The following is a 19217-nucleotide window of genomic DNA, read 5'->3' on the forward strand; positions in this document are numbered from 1 at the left end:
GGGTATATAAGCATGGACAGTATAGAGATAAAATATGTAGGGACTATAACATTGAATAGCATTCCTTACTATATATAGCTTTCCTGTTATTGACAATAATTAGTTTTTTTTTTTTTTGGTATCTTACAAGAAATAATTCTGAGAATTTTTCTATAAACCTTGATAATTTAATTTTAGGCAGGAATATGACTTATTAGTGGTTTTCATATACAAGTACATACTTATTAATAAGGGTTGTTTTAAATAATTTTTTTAAATAGGATTTTGTTTTACTGATAGGAAGGTCAGGGTCAACTTTTATTGTTTAATCAATTTAATAAATCTTCATTGAATTTTGTTGGTATACAGGGTGGACTTTAATCCCTGAATTTTTTTTTAAATTAATTTAATTTTATTATAGAATTATACAGGGTGGTGTACACAAGTAGTATAAAAGATACTTGAAGTAAATTTTTTTTTTTTCTTATTTTGGTACTACAGGGTGAAACAATTAGTGGTTCCAAGTAACTTGTCTTATATTATAGGGAGTTTTTTTTTTTCTTTTCCTTTTGCTTTCCATATACTTTTTTTTAATTTTATATACTAGATGCTTAAAAAAAAAAAAGGAAAGGGAAGGGGAAGGGAAGGAAAGGGAAAAAAGAAAAAAAAAATCCGCTCTACAAAGTGGGCGTTTGGCGGAAGTTGGATGACTCAGTGGCGCGAAACATTGGGGTTGTCCAACTCAGTCAATGGGTAGACAAACTTTGTACAGTTAGCTGGTGGTGGTAAAATTCCACTTAGTGCTCTTTTACCAGTATGGGGTGTCTTCCATTAGAACATACCCATACTAAGGCTCAACAAAAATATTTTTAAGAAAATTTATGGAAATTAAGGAAGGAAGGGGAGATTGGATTTTCATTTTTTTTAGATAGTACTTTTCTTTTGAAAGTTTTTTTTTTTTTTTAATTTAATTTCCTTTTGGTAGATTTAATATATTATGGGGTGTTTGAAAGTTTGAAGATTACTTATCTACTTACATTTCATTTTCTAATTAGGATTATAACTTGTTAAGATTTTCTTTTAATGTAACGTTTCAGCTAGACAGGGCTAATTAAATAAATTACTTATAGTAAATCTTTGAGGCGAATTGAATTTTTTTGGGCGAAATTCTTTTGCTGGGCTAGGGGAAAATCGGCACTGCTGGGTCATGCTTACTGTAATACTGTGAAAATATAAATTGTTTTCGAATTGTTTTTCTGAATTTGGAGATTTTTTAAGAGTGATTTAGGTATAAACATATTTAGAGCTTATAGAAATAAAATTTAGATAGGTATTTTATATTAGATATTGTTATTATAGATATATTATTAGGTATAATTATTCTAGGTTGGGGGGGAATCTTACTGAGGTGTTTTACTAACAGTGATTAGTGTTGCAACTCAGTAAAGCGTTTATACTGTCATTGGGATTTTAACGTAGGTTAGGGGCAGTACAAACCCGGGACTTCAGATTTTTTTTTAATTTTTTTTGGAACGGGGTGGGTTGCACTGTGTGCACCGTACCTTGTTAGCGGCTTAGTTGCTCAAGTTACATCACAATACACAATACATACAGGGGACTATAATTAAAAAAAAAAAAAAAAAAAAAAGAAAATAAAAAAATTTATTATTTTATTTTTTATTTTTTTTTGTTTGTGTTATTGGCGGAGATATTTTTGGGGAAAATGGATATAAATAAATTGGAGCTGGACGAGCTTGAGTATGAGCTATCATCTCGAGGTGCTATCACGGCTGGTACTCTTATTGAAAAGCGTCAACGTTTAAGGTTATATTTGAAATTAGAGAAACTTAATAGCTTGCCGATGTTTGAGGTAATAGAATTGGACCCTGATAACGAAGTTGATATTTGTACAGGAAAGTGTAATTTATTGGAAAGTGCTATCTCAGGTCTTAGTGAATTAAATATTAATAAAGAGTATAGTAGGTTGCGGCCTTACATATCCAGGGTCGTTTCAAGAAGTTATTAGAATTTCATCCTGATTTTTCTGAAGAAGTAATGAGTTTGTCTACTCAGCTAAATTCTATTATTGATAGGTTAGAAATGGCTAAGAGAACCTTGACAATGAGTGTAGAGGAAATTTTGCAGGTGCCGGTTACTATTGAGGCTTCCCCTGGAGAGGACTCCCTTCTGGATCATCCTCTTCCTGTTTCTCAAGCTCAGACAGAAGTCTCACAGCATCTTTCACCCAATGTAATTCCTTCGACGGTATCTGTAAATCCAGGTCCCTCTTGTTCGTTTCGGCCTGCTTCAGTTCCGTTTACTCGAACAGCACCAACTTTTTGTGACCACACTTCGACACATTTAGTTCAGTCACTTCACACCATTCCTTCTACGAACGTTATTTCACAGGATCCAGTTAACCCAATAACGTGTTCTTATTATTCCCCATCGAGGAACTATTCCTTTCCTCCACAATCTAATTCCACCTTGAAGCGGAATGTACCCGTGTTTACTTCTGCTAATGCTAATGATGTCACGATTCCGTTAGGTTCCGATGATCTGGCTAAGAGCTTTTCAACAATTTCAAAATGGCAGTTACATTTTGATGGTTCTGGTAGTGTTACCAATTTTATTGAGCGTGTAGAGGAGTTGGGTTTTGCTTGTGGAATATCTTGGAATCAGCTGCTGCATTGTGCAGTAATTTTATTTTCAGACACAGCCTTGTCTTGGTATAGATCTATACGCAGTGATATCAGGTCATGGGAAGAATTGAAATGTAAACTTAGGTCTGCCTATTTATCGTCAGAATATGAGGAGGATATTTGGTGTGATATAAGGAATAGGACACAAGGTCCAGTGGAGAAGTCGGTAATCTTTATTGCACAAATGCGAAACTTGTTTCGAAAGTTACGTGAACCTCCATCCGAGGAAATGCAACTTCGCATTATACGCCGAAATTTGCTCCCCTCATTGCAAAATCAACTTGCACTTCACAATTTCACCAACATCACAGAGCTGGAACTTGCAGCACAAGAGATTGAGAACATCCAATTGCGAACTCAACGCATGCAACCTCCTCCAGTAAACCCTAATAATGTCGCCGAGCCTGAGTTGATGTATCAGCGACCAAGAAACCCTCGTGTACATACAATGAATTCTTCACCGCACCTTCAGAATTCTCGTGGTCCGGTGGTTTGTTGGAATTGTCGTAGTACTGGCCATTTGAGTAGTACTTGTCCACAACCCTTTCGTCGACACTGTTTCCGTTGCGGTCGGGAAAATGTGACTAACCGTTCATGTCCAAATTATAGTAGGTCGGGAAACCCAAGGGCGAACTGTTAGTTAGTCGAGAGATCAGTTCGATTCCTAAGGTCTCGACTAGTAACCCCAGCTACCCTATTCTAGATTACGCCTTCGCACAGTGCAAGGGTGATGAGCGTCCTCATCTCGAAGTCTCGATATTTGGTATGAAATTTATTGGCTTATTGGATTCTGGAGCAAATGTTACTGCTATTGGTTTAAGCATATGGAATATATTACAACGTTCAGACATACAATTGTTATCATCACCTTTTTCTCAGTGCAATTTTGGAAATCATAGTTCTAGTAAAGTGATTGGCGCAATTAACTTACCTATTGTTTTGTATGATAAGGTAGCGGTTTGCAGTGTTTTGGTAGTGGAGGAATTGAGTTGTCCATTGATATTGGGTACCGATTTTTGGAAAACTGTTGGTGTCGTTCCTGATTTGCAAAATGGTTGTTGGTATTTTGGTGTGCCGTCTCAGGACATCTGTATCACTGAAGCCATTATTCCTCAGGAAACTTTAACCCCCGAACAGCGATCCGCCTTGGATAAATTGACTTCAAAATACTTTTCTTTAATGGGTGGTAAGCTTGGTCGAACAGATTTAGTGAAGCATCAGATTAATACTGGTAATGCCCAACCCATTCGTTTGCGCCCTTATAGATACTCACCCGCCACTCTAAAGATTATCGATGAGGAGGTTGATAACATGCTGCAACTCGATATTATCGAGCCATCACAATCTGCCTGGTCTTTCCCTGCCTTAGTAGTACCGAAAGGTAATGGTAAATGGAGATTTTGCGTGGACTATCGAAAACTAAATTCTGTTACGGCTAAGGATGCTTATCCGATCCCTTTTATTGATAGTATTTTGGACAAATTAAGAAATGCAAAGTATCTTACTTCGTTAGATGTTAACTCTGCATATTGGCAAATCGAGGTTGATGAACATTCACGTGATAAAACTGGTTTTTCTGTCCCTGGTCGGGGACTTTATCGATTTAAGAGAATGCCATTTGGGTTGACGAATGCCCCTGCAACTTGGCAGCGATTGGTAGATACCTTATTGGGAGCTGATTTGGAGCCACATGTCTTTGTTTATTTAGATGACGTAATCTGTATTTCTGAGACTTTTCAGCAACATTTAGAGGTTTTGGAAGAGATTTTCCAGAGATTTCATAGAGCCGGTATAACACTCTCTCAGGATAAGTGTAAATTCTGTCGATCCGAACTTAAGTATTTAGGATATGTTGTCGATAAAGATGGACTTCATGTCGACCCGGATAAGGTGACAGCCGTATTGAACATTCCGACTCCAAAGAACACCACAGAAGTCCGACGTGTCATCGGTATGGCGTCCTGGTACAGGCGTTTTATTCCTCAGTTCTCAACCGTTATTTCTCCCCTTACCGCTCTTCTTTGTAAACACAAAAAGTGGAACTGGACCCCAGAATGTCAAAATTCGTTTCAGAACATCAAAAATTCGTTAGTTTCCGCTCCTGTACTTACTTGTCCTGATTTCTCGAAACCCTTTTTGGTTCAGACTGATGCCTCAGCGTATGGGATCGGTGCTGTATTATCTCAAGAGTTTGATGATGGTGAACATGTTATCTGTTACATATCTCGATCTCTGTTTAAAGCAGAGAGGAATTTTTCCACCACAGAGAGAGAACTGTTGGCCATTATTTATGCTTGCGAGAAATTACGACCCTACTTAGAGGGATACTCCTTTAAAGTGATAACAGATCATCATAGTCTGAAATGGATTCATAGTCTGAAGGAACCAACAGGACGGCTTGCCAGATGGGTTTTGCGGTTGCAACAATTCGATTTTGAGGTTATTCATAGAAAGGGCCAAGATCATGTTGTGCCGGATGTTCTCAGTAGAGCTGTGCCAGAGATTGCTAAATTGAGTGTATACCAGGAACCAGAAGTTGCAGATAAGTGGTATCGAAGAGTTTTCAATCAGGTCGTAGAGAATCCTATTAATTATCCCCAATGGCGAATTGAAGGAAATTTACTTTACAAGTATGTGAAATGTTCTTACCCGTCTCTTCGAGATGATGAAGATTTCTGGAAGGAAGTAGTACCCAAGGATCGAAGACGTATGATTTTGGAAGAAAATCATGATCATCCTTTGGCTGGTCATGGTGGTGTCATGAAGACATACGAACGATTGAAGCGTCGTTATTATTGGCCAAAAATGAGAGCTGATGTCCCCCGATATGTTAGGCATTGCGCCAAATGTATTTCGCAAAAGCCCCTCCGGGAGCGACACGGATTAATGGGACAACAAACTCAAGTTTTGAAGCCATGGAACACGATTAGCGTCGATCTTTTTGGGCCCTTGCCTCGTTCTACTCAGGGTTACAAATACGTATTGGTCGTCTTGGATACCTTCACTAAATTTCCTTTGTTCTTCCCTCTTTGCTCAGCTAAGGCCCCTATGATTTGTCGTCTTATAGAGGAACAAGTTTTTCTCATTTTTGGTGTTCCCCAATTTCTTATTTGCGATAATGGTGCTCAATTTCGAGGTGAACTTTTTTCCAAACTGTGTGAGCAGTATAAGGTCAATATCCGATATACTCCGGCTTATCATCCCCAGGCCAACCTCGTGGAGCGTGTGAATCAAGTCCTTAAAACCATGTTAAGTTGTTATATTGAGGATAATCATAAGAATTGGGATCGACTTCTACCTAAGGTTGGTTCTGCCATAAGATCTTCGGTGCATGAAGCCACCGGGCTCACTCCCTATTTTATGAATTTTTCCAGAGAATATATGCCCTCGGGCGACCAACACAATAATAGGGATGTTCCCAGTATCACGGTTGGCGACTTGATGGCACGTTCACGTGAATTAAGTAAAGTATATAGGGACGTTGAGGAAAGACTGAAAGCGGCGCATCAAAGATCAAAGAATCGTTATAATCTTCGACGAAGACCAATTAGTTTTGAGATCGGTGAGCGAGTTTATCGCAAAAATTACGATCTTTCTGATGCTAGTAAAAACTTTACCGCCAAACTCGCACCAAAATTTTTGGGCCCCTTTACAATAAAGAAGAAGTTATCTCCGGTAGTCTATGAACTGATTGACGAAAAGCGCAAGTTTAAGGGTGCTTGGCATGTTAAAGATTTGAAAAAGATCCCAAAAGAAGAACTACTCGTTGATTCCGATTCCGATTAGACTTTATCGATTTTGCTTACTGGTCGGGACGTATGTTTTTTTTTTGTGTTTTACTTATTAGTTCTTTTGATTTTTCAATTCAAATATAATTTCTTTTTCTCCAGTTTCTTTCCTCAAAGCTGTGCGGACTGGGTATTTTGATGTTTTTGCGGGTATTGGATAGTAGCTACCTTGTTTGTTTTTCTCTTTCTAGTGAAGTTTCTTGTGGTGAAGGCCTACCACTTGAAGCATTTTAGATTTCCGATTAGGAATTCTATCAGAAATTACTAGAAATTTTGTGTTATTTGGTATTTCGTTGGTTATTATAGTATTATTATTTCATGAGTCAATCAATTTGAAGTTTTAATTTTTCTGACTTATTTTATGCTTGAATAGCATTTTCAAATAATTAGATTGTTCGCACATTCTTTACTTCCCTTCCCAGTTGGATGCTTACTTCTCTTCGCATGAGAATTACTTTTCTGGTAATTCTCTTGGGGGAAGAGGGGGAGTTGTTGCAGGATTAATTACGCTTTAGACGGGATCTGAAGAATCCTAACTTTTATTCATTTGGTTAAAATATTTAAAAATGACTTTATTCTAAATTTTTCTTTCAAAACTGAGACACTCACCATAATTACAATTGCCTTCGACTCTTAATGGAATTCGCCAATATTTTTCATTAAACCACTATCAATATTATCACCATTTTAATTCTTTGTTATTGTTTACAATATGCTGTGCATGGAGAAGATTTCACGGCAATTGAATTGGTCAACCGGTTTACTAAAGCGGACGCCAGTGGCGCCGCGTGTCGGATTATTACGATTTGGCCCGTAATTGTACTTTCCACTAGGCACTCTATGGTTTGCTTATTAGTGACCTATGTATGGGTTTTGGTTGGGCCCATAGCGGCTAAACCCATAAAGTAACGAGTGAAGTTCCTCAATCTCCGGTCTTGCGCCCAGACGTCTTTTGGACTACTACTTAAGCAGTTCCGCGACGCATCTGGGGGTCTTTCCAGCTCCTGCGTCCGTCAAGAGTGAACCGTGCTGCCCGCTGTGACGGAGAGAGGTTTGAAATAAATCTATTATCATCTCTCTCCGCCAGCACCTTTTTTGTTAAAATAACATCTAAAACTAAAATGCATTAGTGTTTCTTCAGTTTCAACGAAATATTTTTGAAGCAGGATGGGTTTTAGTAGTTTGATGCCTCTCGAAACTTCGTAAGTAGTTTTCACCGTTGGTGACATTTTATTTGGTGTTCCGGGTTTCCATTGAGAAATCTCTCTTAGGGCTCCTTAAATATGACAGTGTAAACCGCCAGCCGTGACCCAGCGGTGATGAGGATTTCGCCCTGAAGCCTGAAAAATAATTTCGCCGCCCTTAGTCCCGTCAACACACATCATGCCGTAAGCCCTATGTGGTGAAAAATTGCCCATCGCGGGCTCTCGCCCCCGAAAGAAGAACACCATGGAACTTGACCCGTAAGCACATTCTTTTAATCTTAACCATATTCTTCTTTTGATTTTTTTTTGTATGATTTAACATGAATTTATTATCACTTTCTCATTTTAATATTTAAAACTTAAGTAACTATATTTATGGTATAATTATCTAAATTAAAACAATTCAATGTTACGCCTTATTATGTAATGCTTCCGAAGTGATCACTGACGAATTCAGGTATCTACCTTTGGGTTATAAACTTGTATATATATATATATATCTTTTATTTATTTTTGTTTACCTTTTTAAGACCATCTTGTATATTTACTTATATTTACTTACCATGTAGATTTAACTCCTTGTTTCTGATAAATTAAGCTATTGAGTATGACTTTAATAAACACCCTATTTAAATTAAATTAAGGTGTTTTACTACTGAGTGAGTGAGTGTGACTGAGGCAACTGACCATACAGAGAACCCACGAAGCCGGCCTGATGGGTTCTTTTTTTTTTTTGTTCCATCTTTTAAATTTAACAGGGTTTCTGAAACCTATCAGATCTAGGGAGTTGTTCTTGTTGTTTAGAACTCTTAAACCAAGACTGTCGAACAAACTCAACTCCCTAGAAATAGCCCCTGTAAACCGGATAGTCTTGCCGGGATAATATTTATAATATAACATAAAGGTAACTCTCAATTTTGCAGCATAAATTTGCTCTTATTTAAATTATACCGAAAACAGACTAATAACACTCAAAGGTATACAAATAGATATACACCATTCCCGTCACAAGACGCAAACTGCTGACTAAACTGTTTTACATGAAATAACGTAAAACAAAATTTAATTAAGACAATGACTTTGATATGTGGGCTTTTGATTTACGTCACTGGCAGGACGGAGCAGTACTGGGATTCTAAAATTACGATTCGATACGTTTACTCGATATGACTGATTCTAAATAAAATTTTCTCTTGCGGATTGCGTCTTGCGGATTGCCTAGTTTTTAACGATATGTCGACGACACGCTTGAGTATACTATAGTATGTACCAGACGATATAGCTTCTTCCTTATTTAATACATGCATAATATGTCAGCATCCTTTTTCAAACGTATTTGTTTCATTAATTTTTTATCAATAGTCATATTAGGTTTTTTTATTAGTATATCAAGAAGCTTTCTTACAACAACTAATAGATCTAATTCGACCCTATTTTCCAATCTTCTGTTAATAGAGGAAGAGGAAGTAAAGTTACCATTGAATCGGCAGTTTTAGTATGCCAAGATTTTATGCTACAGATTGTTACCAAAGAAGCATTAGACAAGATTTTAAATTTGGAATTAGTGAAACTACTACAAGTCGTTAGATCTATAAAATTACTAAAATTATTGACAATCAGCAAGGTGACCGATTCATTAATTTTCCAAGTAGAAGAGATGAGAAATAAATTAACATTTATGGAGAGATCTAATTTCCCTGGTGTTATAAGTCCTACTGATTGCACCCATGTTGCCATATTAAAACCAAAAATGGATGAACACAACAAGTTTTTGTGATTTTTTATGAATTCAATTATTATTTCCCAATGGGTAGTGGTGGTTTTAAACGATATTTTTTTATTAAAAAAAAATAATATAGGCATATATTTAAATAAAGAAAAAAATTAACAAAATAAATGAAAATCCTTAGTGTTTATCAATAGAAAAGACAATTGACGTTTCCATCTATCAAATATTAGGAAAAATAACAAATATATACCAAGAAACCTAAATGAATAAAACGAGTTTAGCCGACGATTAACATTTAGAATCACCCTTCTTGTCACGACCAAGTCGCGATTGAATTCGAAGACGTGATGGTATCGAGATCGTGTCGTGATTTTAGAATCCCAGCCCCAGATTTCTTAAACTTTGATTTAAATGACTTCTGATCTAAAATTGACAATTTAGTTGGTAGGTTAGAGTTTATTGGCATTGTAGGTTAGAGTTTATTGGCATTGTACGTAAAAGAACGTTGAAACATTGCAGTCGAATGACGAGGAAGTGTCATCCTCTTCGGAAATCGGATCACTCTTCTGTGAACGTTTAAACGAGGAACAAATTTAATCCGTAAAGTGGAGGGACGAGGGGTTTAATAACACTTCAAATAAAAAATTACCTAAGTGTAACTCTCTGCGCCTGTCCATCCTCAACCAGTTAAGCTCTTGAAATTTGTGTGATAATCACCTGAAAATGTATTAAGATTTATTGCTGGAAGTTTCAAACCAATTGAATGCGCACTCTGTACATAATTACTTCGAAAACTTGAAGGGTTTTGCATACTCTCATTGACTGAACTATTACTTTCCCCAGAATTAACAGCACTGTGCATTTAACTTATAATTAATTTTTCTTCAAATGATGTACGCTCCTGCAGTTGCTCCTCAGCAGACACATCTCAATTTCACTGTGTACATCATGAAATTGAGAAAGTAAATCGGAGAATTTATTTCACTTATTTTTTAACTCTAAAATAATATGCTTGTCAATATTTTCAGGTTCTACACTCGAAATGCACTGTTTTACGGTCTCAAAATAATTTTTAAATATTGTTTACTTACTTTTAATAATACCTCTTTTTTTTGTCAATGCTTTAATTTCCTCCGCCATCTTGAAAATATGAGGAAAAAAAATAAATAATATTTTGTTTTATTTGTTTGACAACACCACAAATTAAACAGAAGTTAACGGTTTACTCAATAAAGAAAACGAAACATTAGAAAGGACTTACTCTGGCTTCCCTGATGTTTGCTCTCGGACTATAAGAATTCTTCATTTTCACACTTTAATGGCTGCTGTTAAACGCCACTCGATTGAAGACTTACACAAAAATTTCGGCTCAATTTTCGAAATAACGTTTTGACAAGCACCACATCTTATAGTTTACTCAAATACCCATAGGTTAAGGTATATCACGGTGAGAAGGACCATATTTATAATACTCAGCATCTCCAAAAACACGTTTGTTTAATTTCTAAAGGCACAACAAAACCTCGCTTCACAAAAGCCGATTCCAAGCGATCTATCGGTTTTAACCGCGATTAAGCCCTTGGTTCACCGTTCAGCCCTTGGTGAACAGTCCCTTTATAACATAACCAATCGTGTCCGCTTGGACGTGTTTGGTTGAAGTAACTTCGTAATTTGTCAGCTGTCACTATCATCATTTTGTTTGTTTTAAAATAATACTCCAGATGCCAGTAATATTATACGTAATTAGTTCTTAAACATAAATATTAAAAAAGAACACTTATTAGACATAATAAATTTTGTCGTTTTTAAAAAGGAAATAATTTGTTGTTTGTTTTTATTTTTTCCCGCACTTATTTCAATATCTTTGACATTTGACGTTTAGAAAACAGCTCCGGACGTGGGTAATTACTGTTCCAAATTGATGACGTATAAAGGGCTAATTGGTGACCACATGTCACATGTCCAATGTTTGGTTAATACCATTTAGGAACGGTAATTACCGATAGACCGCTTGGAATCGGTTATAATGGCCGCATGTGGACTGTCATATCACACCGCACAGAACACAAATATAGAGAAATGCGTGTTGCCTAATGAACAGACAGAAATTCTATTGACAGCTTTATTGCCGTTGTTGACAAAGACGGGGGCAACCATCTTGGGTTTGGTGGGAAATTTAAGCCTGATCTATTGCCTGATATTTAGATTTGAAGTAATTTGCAGAATTACAAAAGTTGATGCGTTAACTGATGAGTGATGAGATATATTTAAATAGAATTGTATTTTATTTTAAAAAAACAATATGCTTATCAGTTTAGAAATACCCACATTTAATTAAAATCGTTAATTTTAAATGTTGAAAAAAAATTAAAATATTACATCTCAGACATCCCTCATCACTTCAATCAAGAATTAACACATCAACTAAAATATTATTTAATTTAAATTTGGTTCTCAAGACATTGCTTATTTAAGATATTTAGCTATAGATACTTAACAAAAATTATAAATTGGCATGATAGATATGGGACCAAATTTTAAATAAAAAAAAACAAAACTAAATTGTCTTTTAAATGTTTTATTTTAAGATGAATTGAAATAAATTTAACAGAGGGTTTTAAAATGCATAAAAAAAGTTACAATATAAATTAAATACTCCAAACTGTAAGTATGGTATTAATAAGACCTTTTATGTAAAAAATAGAATTTTTACAGGTATAAAGCATATTTTAACTGAAAATCCTAATTTCAGAGTTTTAGAAAAAATTACCTGCTTTTTTTTGTTTCCATAAGTGTATAAAACATTATAAGAAATATCTAACAAACATACCTAAATAAAAAATTAAACATATATATTTTTTAACCATCTATACAATTATTGTAACAAAATAATATATATCCACATATTATGGAAAACAACCAAATAAATATTATGGAAAACATAAACTCTTATAAAGACAGAAACTGAACCTATCTCTTGAAATAAATCTGGCTTCTCATTGTAAATAAGTTAATTAATAATGACTACATACAACACAAATACATATGTACAAGTTAATATGCAGGTTTTTTCTATTTTATTTTTTTAGTATAAGCAAATAAAAACAAAATATGACTTTTAATTTTTGGTTAGTCACAATCGGGTAAAGATGTCACAAGTCAGTGGGGTTGTCTCCAGTAAGTATGGAACATGAAACATAAGAAAACAGATTAAGACAGTGTATTGTGTATACAATATTCTTCTAAAATAAAATACATAAGTTTTTATTATTAGTAACTATTGATTATCACATTTAGTTATGATTACAATTAAGGTTCTAAATAATACTTGATTGATTTCATCCTTTAAATATTTATAAACCAACCAAAACTTTTTCTCTAAATTGACTAAATGACCATGGTTATCCATAAATGTATATAACTTAAGGTGGATTAAGTCGATTAGAGAAATCAGTTTTTGAGAAGGATATGTCAATCTGGATGTATCATCATTTTTACTCCATGTGAATATCATTTCTACTCAAGAACCAGAAAAGTGTTTGGAGCAAACTCAATAATTGGTGACATTTTTAGTCGGACTTACATGACAGGCAAGATTTTTGTAAGGATGGATTCAATGGAAATTAAAAAAATCTATTATGATTTCTGTGACTGTCTGGGCAATTTCTAATATACAAACTAGTGAATAAAGAATATTTGCATGAACATCTTAATCTAGATGAAGACAAGGAAAAGGAAATACTTGATATTTTCCCAGTTCAAGAATTCAAACTGAATTGTAAAAAAAAGTTAAATTGAGGACATAGATATGTCCAAAATCAGATTAAATCTATAATTATATCCTGGAAAATGATAATAGAACAACATACACCTAAACATAATTAGAAAACACTTAGGTATGTCCTAATTGAAATTTACCTGTCTCCTGCTCTATGTAGTTGCACGATGATTCGATGTTGGCACGTTTGTAAAATAATTTATCAACCCAGGACTCAAAAAAACTACAAAAAGCTATAAATTTACTTAAAAACTTTAAATTGGGAGATAATCATGAGACTTGTTTTCCACCCAAAGAAAACTTAAAAAAGACAATCGTCAAATACGACAGTTAAAATGTCATTAACGTCACTATTGTCATATTTGATGTACGTCAAAAATTAGACAATCAAAATCAATCGGCCACGAACTTATAAATATGGCTGGGATTCTAAAATCACGTACATACTTTCTCAAAAATAAATTATAGTAATTTTAAATAATATCCAAAATCAAATAAATCCATGTCCGCCCAAGGACATTTTTAAAAATATTTATTCAAAAAAAAATTCATTTTCCATTCCATTGGATCGTTCAACCAAACTGCATTTTTTTTATACTTTCATTAGGGTATTATGTATAAAATTAATAATTCAATTTTCTTGTTTGCATTCTTTATTTATATTTAATTTATTTAAAGAATCAATAATTATTATTATTCCAGAAAGGCTATTTTTTATTAATTATTTATTATTAATTATTAATTAAATTATTATTCCATTAATTATTATTTACATTAATTCTTATTGCCAGAAACCGCTGCTTCTAGCAGCAAACATTGCTCTTTTGTTAGTTGCCCGCCATTCACATAATATTTAAATATCCGAATGGGACAGTCGGAGATAGCCGAATGGTGACGGGAATCGGGTGCTTTTTAGTGGCGTCTGTTTTTGGTGATTTGTAAACGACGCTTGGGTATATCGTCTGGAATAGGCGATGTATCTTTCTCCTTATTTAATACGTGAATAATGTATCACCATCTTTATTTAAAGGTATTTGGTTCAGTTTCTCAAAACCGAATTATTGTGAATTGTCCGTCTGTGTTGTTTATAATAGAATCATATATTGAGTTGTTAACAGAATAATATATTTTTACTATATAAACCCTTTATAATTACAAACCCTCATAAAATCATCTATATTTTGATTCTTATAGATGGCTGTACCTATTAATGTGGAAACACTGTACATGGAAGGAAAGTAAAACTCGTAATAGTAAAAATAGAAAGAAAATAAGTGTTCCAGTGAGTGACCAACATCGAAAGGACACAATCACGCAAAATGGCGGCCACCTAGTAGTGGTCATTTACTTTTCATTGAATTGGCAGTCCAGGTATATTTATAAGTTCGTGCAATCGGCCATCTTGGGTGGCAGACTATTCCGCCCCGCCACATTCAACCTTCATACCGGTGCCACACGGTAAAATAAATACTACCATCTAGCAGCGCAGCGCCAAGGCATGATTCACTAAAATATCTACAAAGGTGGTAAATACTACGTATTAAAGAAATATGAATTGATCTAGATTATAAATCTGTTAATCTAATAAAGAAAACAACAGGAATATAGACAAATGGTATGAGGCATTATCCATTGCTATGACGGAATTGGATTTGAAAATCATTGTTTTTTTATATAAGATTAATGTTCATTAAATCTTTTTAGAAATGGTCTATTGATCATCTATGTAAAATTTGTATTTTACAGTTTATCAAATTATCAATCAAACGTCAAATTATAAAAAAAGTCTTGTGACTATTCGCGGATTAAGAACAAATTTTACACAGAGTGCAGACGAAAAATATAAGTATATTTTTTCATATTTTTAATTTAATTTAAGTTACCTTGATAACGGTACTAGATATAACTACCGAAACGTTGGTTCAAATTAGGTATTTTTTTAAATAAGTAAGCTTTTCTCATGGTTTTCAAGTTTAATATTTATAATAAAGTTAGGTAGTATATTGAAAACGAGCTCAGAGATCAATAGATTAAACCTCAGCTCATGGGTACATACAAAAATCTATTATACCTCAATTAAATCCGTTTATTTCAGACTTACTAAACTTAAATTAAATATAACGAAAGGTTTTGTTAAAAATTTAAGTTCAAATATCTTTTAAATATGTGAATAAGTCTATCTTCTTTTTCTTTTCAATATTTAAGCGTATGACATAGTATTTTCTGAATTAATATTTAATATAAGTGACATATTACCCAACAAAATAAGTGACTCATTAATTTTAATGTCAAAAATTCAATTTAACCTTAAATTTAATCTTAAAAAACGGTACGGTATTTTTTTTATTAAGCAAATATTAATGATATATCTTTTAACGTACATTGTATCTTAAAATTATAACTCAGGTTTAAAATATATTCAGGTCCAAAATGACACGTGTTAAGTAATGATATTCTCTTAAAATTTGATCGGTAAAACGGTCATAAACTAACACATTATAAAATGCCTAAAAATATTTATCACAACTATTCGATTCATTATCACTAGTATCAAAAGGCCGCCAAAATTACATTTTGATTGTTGAAAAGTTCAGACGAAAGTAAATAAAACCATCAACAGTATATAACAAATAGAATAATAACAAGAACTACAGTATAATATAAACACGAAACCGATTTTAGGGTGAGCCAAGTCTGCACCATGCTAATGCTGAATTTTGCACATACTGACAAAATTCAAAATTGTTATAATTATTACCAACAGACTCTATACATATGATGGCACGCATCTTAAAAAATGGTTGATTCTTCGAAAGATTATCTCCACGTACAAAAGGGGTGGTCCAATAGCGGCCCAACAAGAAATATAAAGTTAAATATTTTTTATACAAATTTTCAAATGTCACATTTTTAGGCTCAAAAATGCGCAACTTTGCTTTAAATTTAACCATCTTCGTATCTCTTATATTTACCGAGATCCCAATAGCAATTAAACGTATAATATATAATATCTAATAAAAATGACGTTTATAAATAATAGAAAGCAATTTATTATTAAAAAAGTTATTATTTTAGTCATATATGTTCGTTTATTTGAAGAAAAATGTAAATAATAAAACAACAATAACAATAATAAAACGTATAAAATAATTGCATATCTATTGTTATTATATTATAAATCTATTATTGCATTCCTATTTTTGAAGCGCGCGAATCTGTTTCACTGGCTAATGTTCCCGTCCCGTCCACAATTCAATCTTAGCAGCATCGGAAAAATCTCGTATCTTCGTCTATTTCACGTTATTCGTGCCGAACTTGCCTATCTTTGTCTGACAAATATTGATTGTTGTCCGTAAATATATATGGGGATCGATTACTAAATATCGTAATATATTTTGAAATTTGTTTTAATTAGATTACTGCATACTTATTTTACCAGTAATATTCCTTAGCAAATGTTTTAAATTAAATAACTATCAACAAATTAGAAATAAAAAAGGCAACTAGTAAAAATTATAGCAGCAGAAACAAAAGATTTAAAATTCACATTTTATACAATCAAAACTAATACATGTTTGTTAAAATAATTAATAAAATATAAATATTCTTCCAAATTCCATAATGTATAAACTTACAACCTAATTTAATAAGGAACTTTGTTTTATGAAGAGCAAAGTTTGCAGAGAAGAATTTATACATAATGTTGCAAAAGGTTATAGTACAAAGGCAAAAAAAATTTATAAAATGACCAAGGAATTAGCCCCTACTCAATTTACTAGTACACTCCTTAGTAAATATTATAAATTAAATAACTGTCAACAAAGTAATAATGAAAAAACAATAAGTAAATATGTTAAAAAGTAACATTTACAAGAGTTACCAATTTCCTATTTGCCTTTGAAAATTTCAGACTCCAAGATTTGTATAGGATCCAAAATGGCTCATGCATTGAAACTGCGGAAATTGCTTTTTTCTCAGATTTGGCGTCACTTTTTGAGTAAGTATTGACATTGAGGCTGTCAAAAAAAAAATCTGCTTCACTGGGTACTTTATTTTGGAATCCAATGTCTAGAAAACAAAGCTTATTTTGGAGTGTGAATTTTTAAAATCCTTTAAAAAAGAAAAAATCTTGCCCCATATTGTCCATCTAGGATCTTATGGTATTACTAAAAACTACGGTGCAGTTTTTAACTTTCAATCCATCAGCATATATTCTGTTGTTGGCAGCTGCTCTATGTGATAAAAAGTGGTCAGTTCTTTATAATCGAGATCTGAAAAAGACATTTTTAAATGGAGTGTCCTCTACATCTTGAACTCCAAGAAATATAAAGATATTATTTTATTTCTTTCAAATATATCATACAATATATCATTTGGCCACAGAACAGTGGTGTCAGTCTAAGAGACACATTACTAAGTTAAATTATAAATTAAAGAGCTTAGTTTAACCTAAGCAGCTTACCATTGAATTAAGCTTAAGCTTACACCTCTGGTGAGGTCACTTGAACGAATACCATTCTAACTTACCTTGTATTAGGCCTGGGAGGTTAACCGAAAGGTATTACATTTGGTTTAAGGCACCTCCTTGTATTGAGATTGAATAAATGGGGAATAATTTGTAAGTAGTTATTTGTAAAGTAGCGGATAAATTCAATAATAATGAAATGGACCGTTTCTGAAAAAAATGCTTGAACCCGTCAATTTTAGTATTTGGTTTAGGGTTTTTCTACGTAGAAATTAAATATACAGGGTGGCTCAAAAAAAGATATGACATCATCAATATGTTTCTTAAATAGAAGCCACCATTTTTAATGCAGAATCAGAAAGAACGCATTTCTTTACATAGGATATGGTACAAATGAATAGTGGTTAGATAAGCAATTTTAAACGAAAAATGATGATAAAATGTAAAATTAAAGAAATACTTATCTGAATTAAATGTTTGTATTTTGGTTTTTTAGTTGTTGTTGTTGTTGCCAGTGTCAAAAAGTGAATGTATTTTGATGCAACTATTTAAAGTATTTTTATATTTTTAATTTTTTTTTATATTATTATTAAGTGGTATTTATTCTTTTTGAGAGGCGAAAGCAGTCATCCTGGGTTTTATTAGTAACTACATTTTATTACCTACTACTGTACTGGTATTGTATGATTATGAGAAAATTAACCGAACGTGAAAGAATCGAAATATTTTGCATGATTGGTTTCAGAGATATGTCGCGTAATCAAAAGGAGGTGGTTCAGTTGTCTAATGCAACTCATCCTGACCGGTTGCCTATTAGCCAAAACATAAAGTGTGAAAGTGAAGAATTCTTGTAGTCCGGGAGCAAACATCGGGGGGAATCTAGAGTAAGTCCTTTCCTTTATTGAGTCAATCGTTGGCTCTTGTTTAATTTGTGGTGTTTGTCAATTTTTAATTTATTCAAATGAGTCCTTAAACAATGTTAAAAAAATTTATTACCTTCGAGCATCTCTGAAGGGTGGGCGGTTCAGGTGCTTCGTGGGGTTGAGACTACTGAAAGTAATTATCAGATGGCATGGGATATGTTGCGCAATAGGTACAATAATAAAAGTATTTTAGTCCAAAATCACATCAACTAATAGTATAGTTAAATTATAACAAAGTCTTTGATTAATATACCCAATTTGAGTTTTGCGTCTTATTTTGAGTTACAAAAAATGGTTGATCCAGTATCAAAACACCTTCAGTTTAAAGTTCAAAACACCTTCAGTTTTCACGTTTAAAAACCTTAAACCAACCCACAGAGTTTTGGGATACGCTTTTAATTTTTATTCTTAGTTATAAATTGGACAAAAAACATAGCGTGAGTGGGAAAAATGGAAAGTGATTTGCTCTGATATAAATCATTCAGTCAGTTAACTGATCAGAGGTATTGGGTCATAATTCTGAGTTTCCTTCATTAAGTGAGGTCTTAGATTTTTTAAGGAAAAAAACTAATGTTTTATAAAATTTGGAAATTTCTAAGAGTAGAAAACATGTGGGGTCAGAGGAAAGTGGTTATGGTAAAGGGAGGA

General features: G+C 33.3%; 1 protein-coding gene across 2 annotated transcripts in view; it reads left to right on the plus strand.

Annotated features, from left to right (window-relative positions):
• Positions 1-19217, plus strand: part of LOC126743592 (sodium-coupled monocarboxylate transporter 1) — a 182665-nt gene that overhangs the window by 103887 nt on the left and 59561 nt on the right. The window lies entirely within an intron of this gene.

Source organism: Anthonomus grandis, chromosome 1, assembly GCF_022605725.1.
Source record: "Anthonomus grandis grandis chromosome 1, icAntGran1.3, whole genome shotgun sequence".
NCBI lineage: Eukaryota > Metazoa > Arthropoda > Insecta > Coleoptera > Curculionidae > Anthonomus > Anthonomus grandis.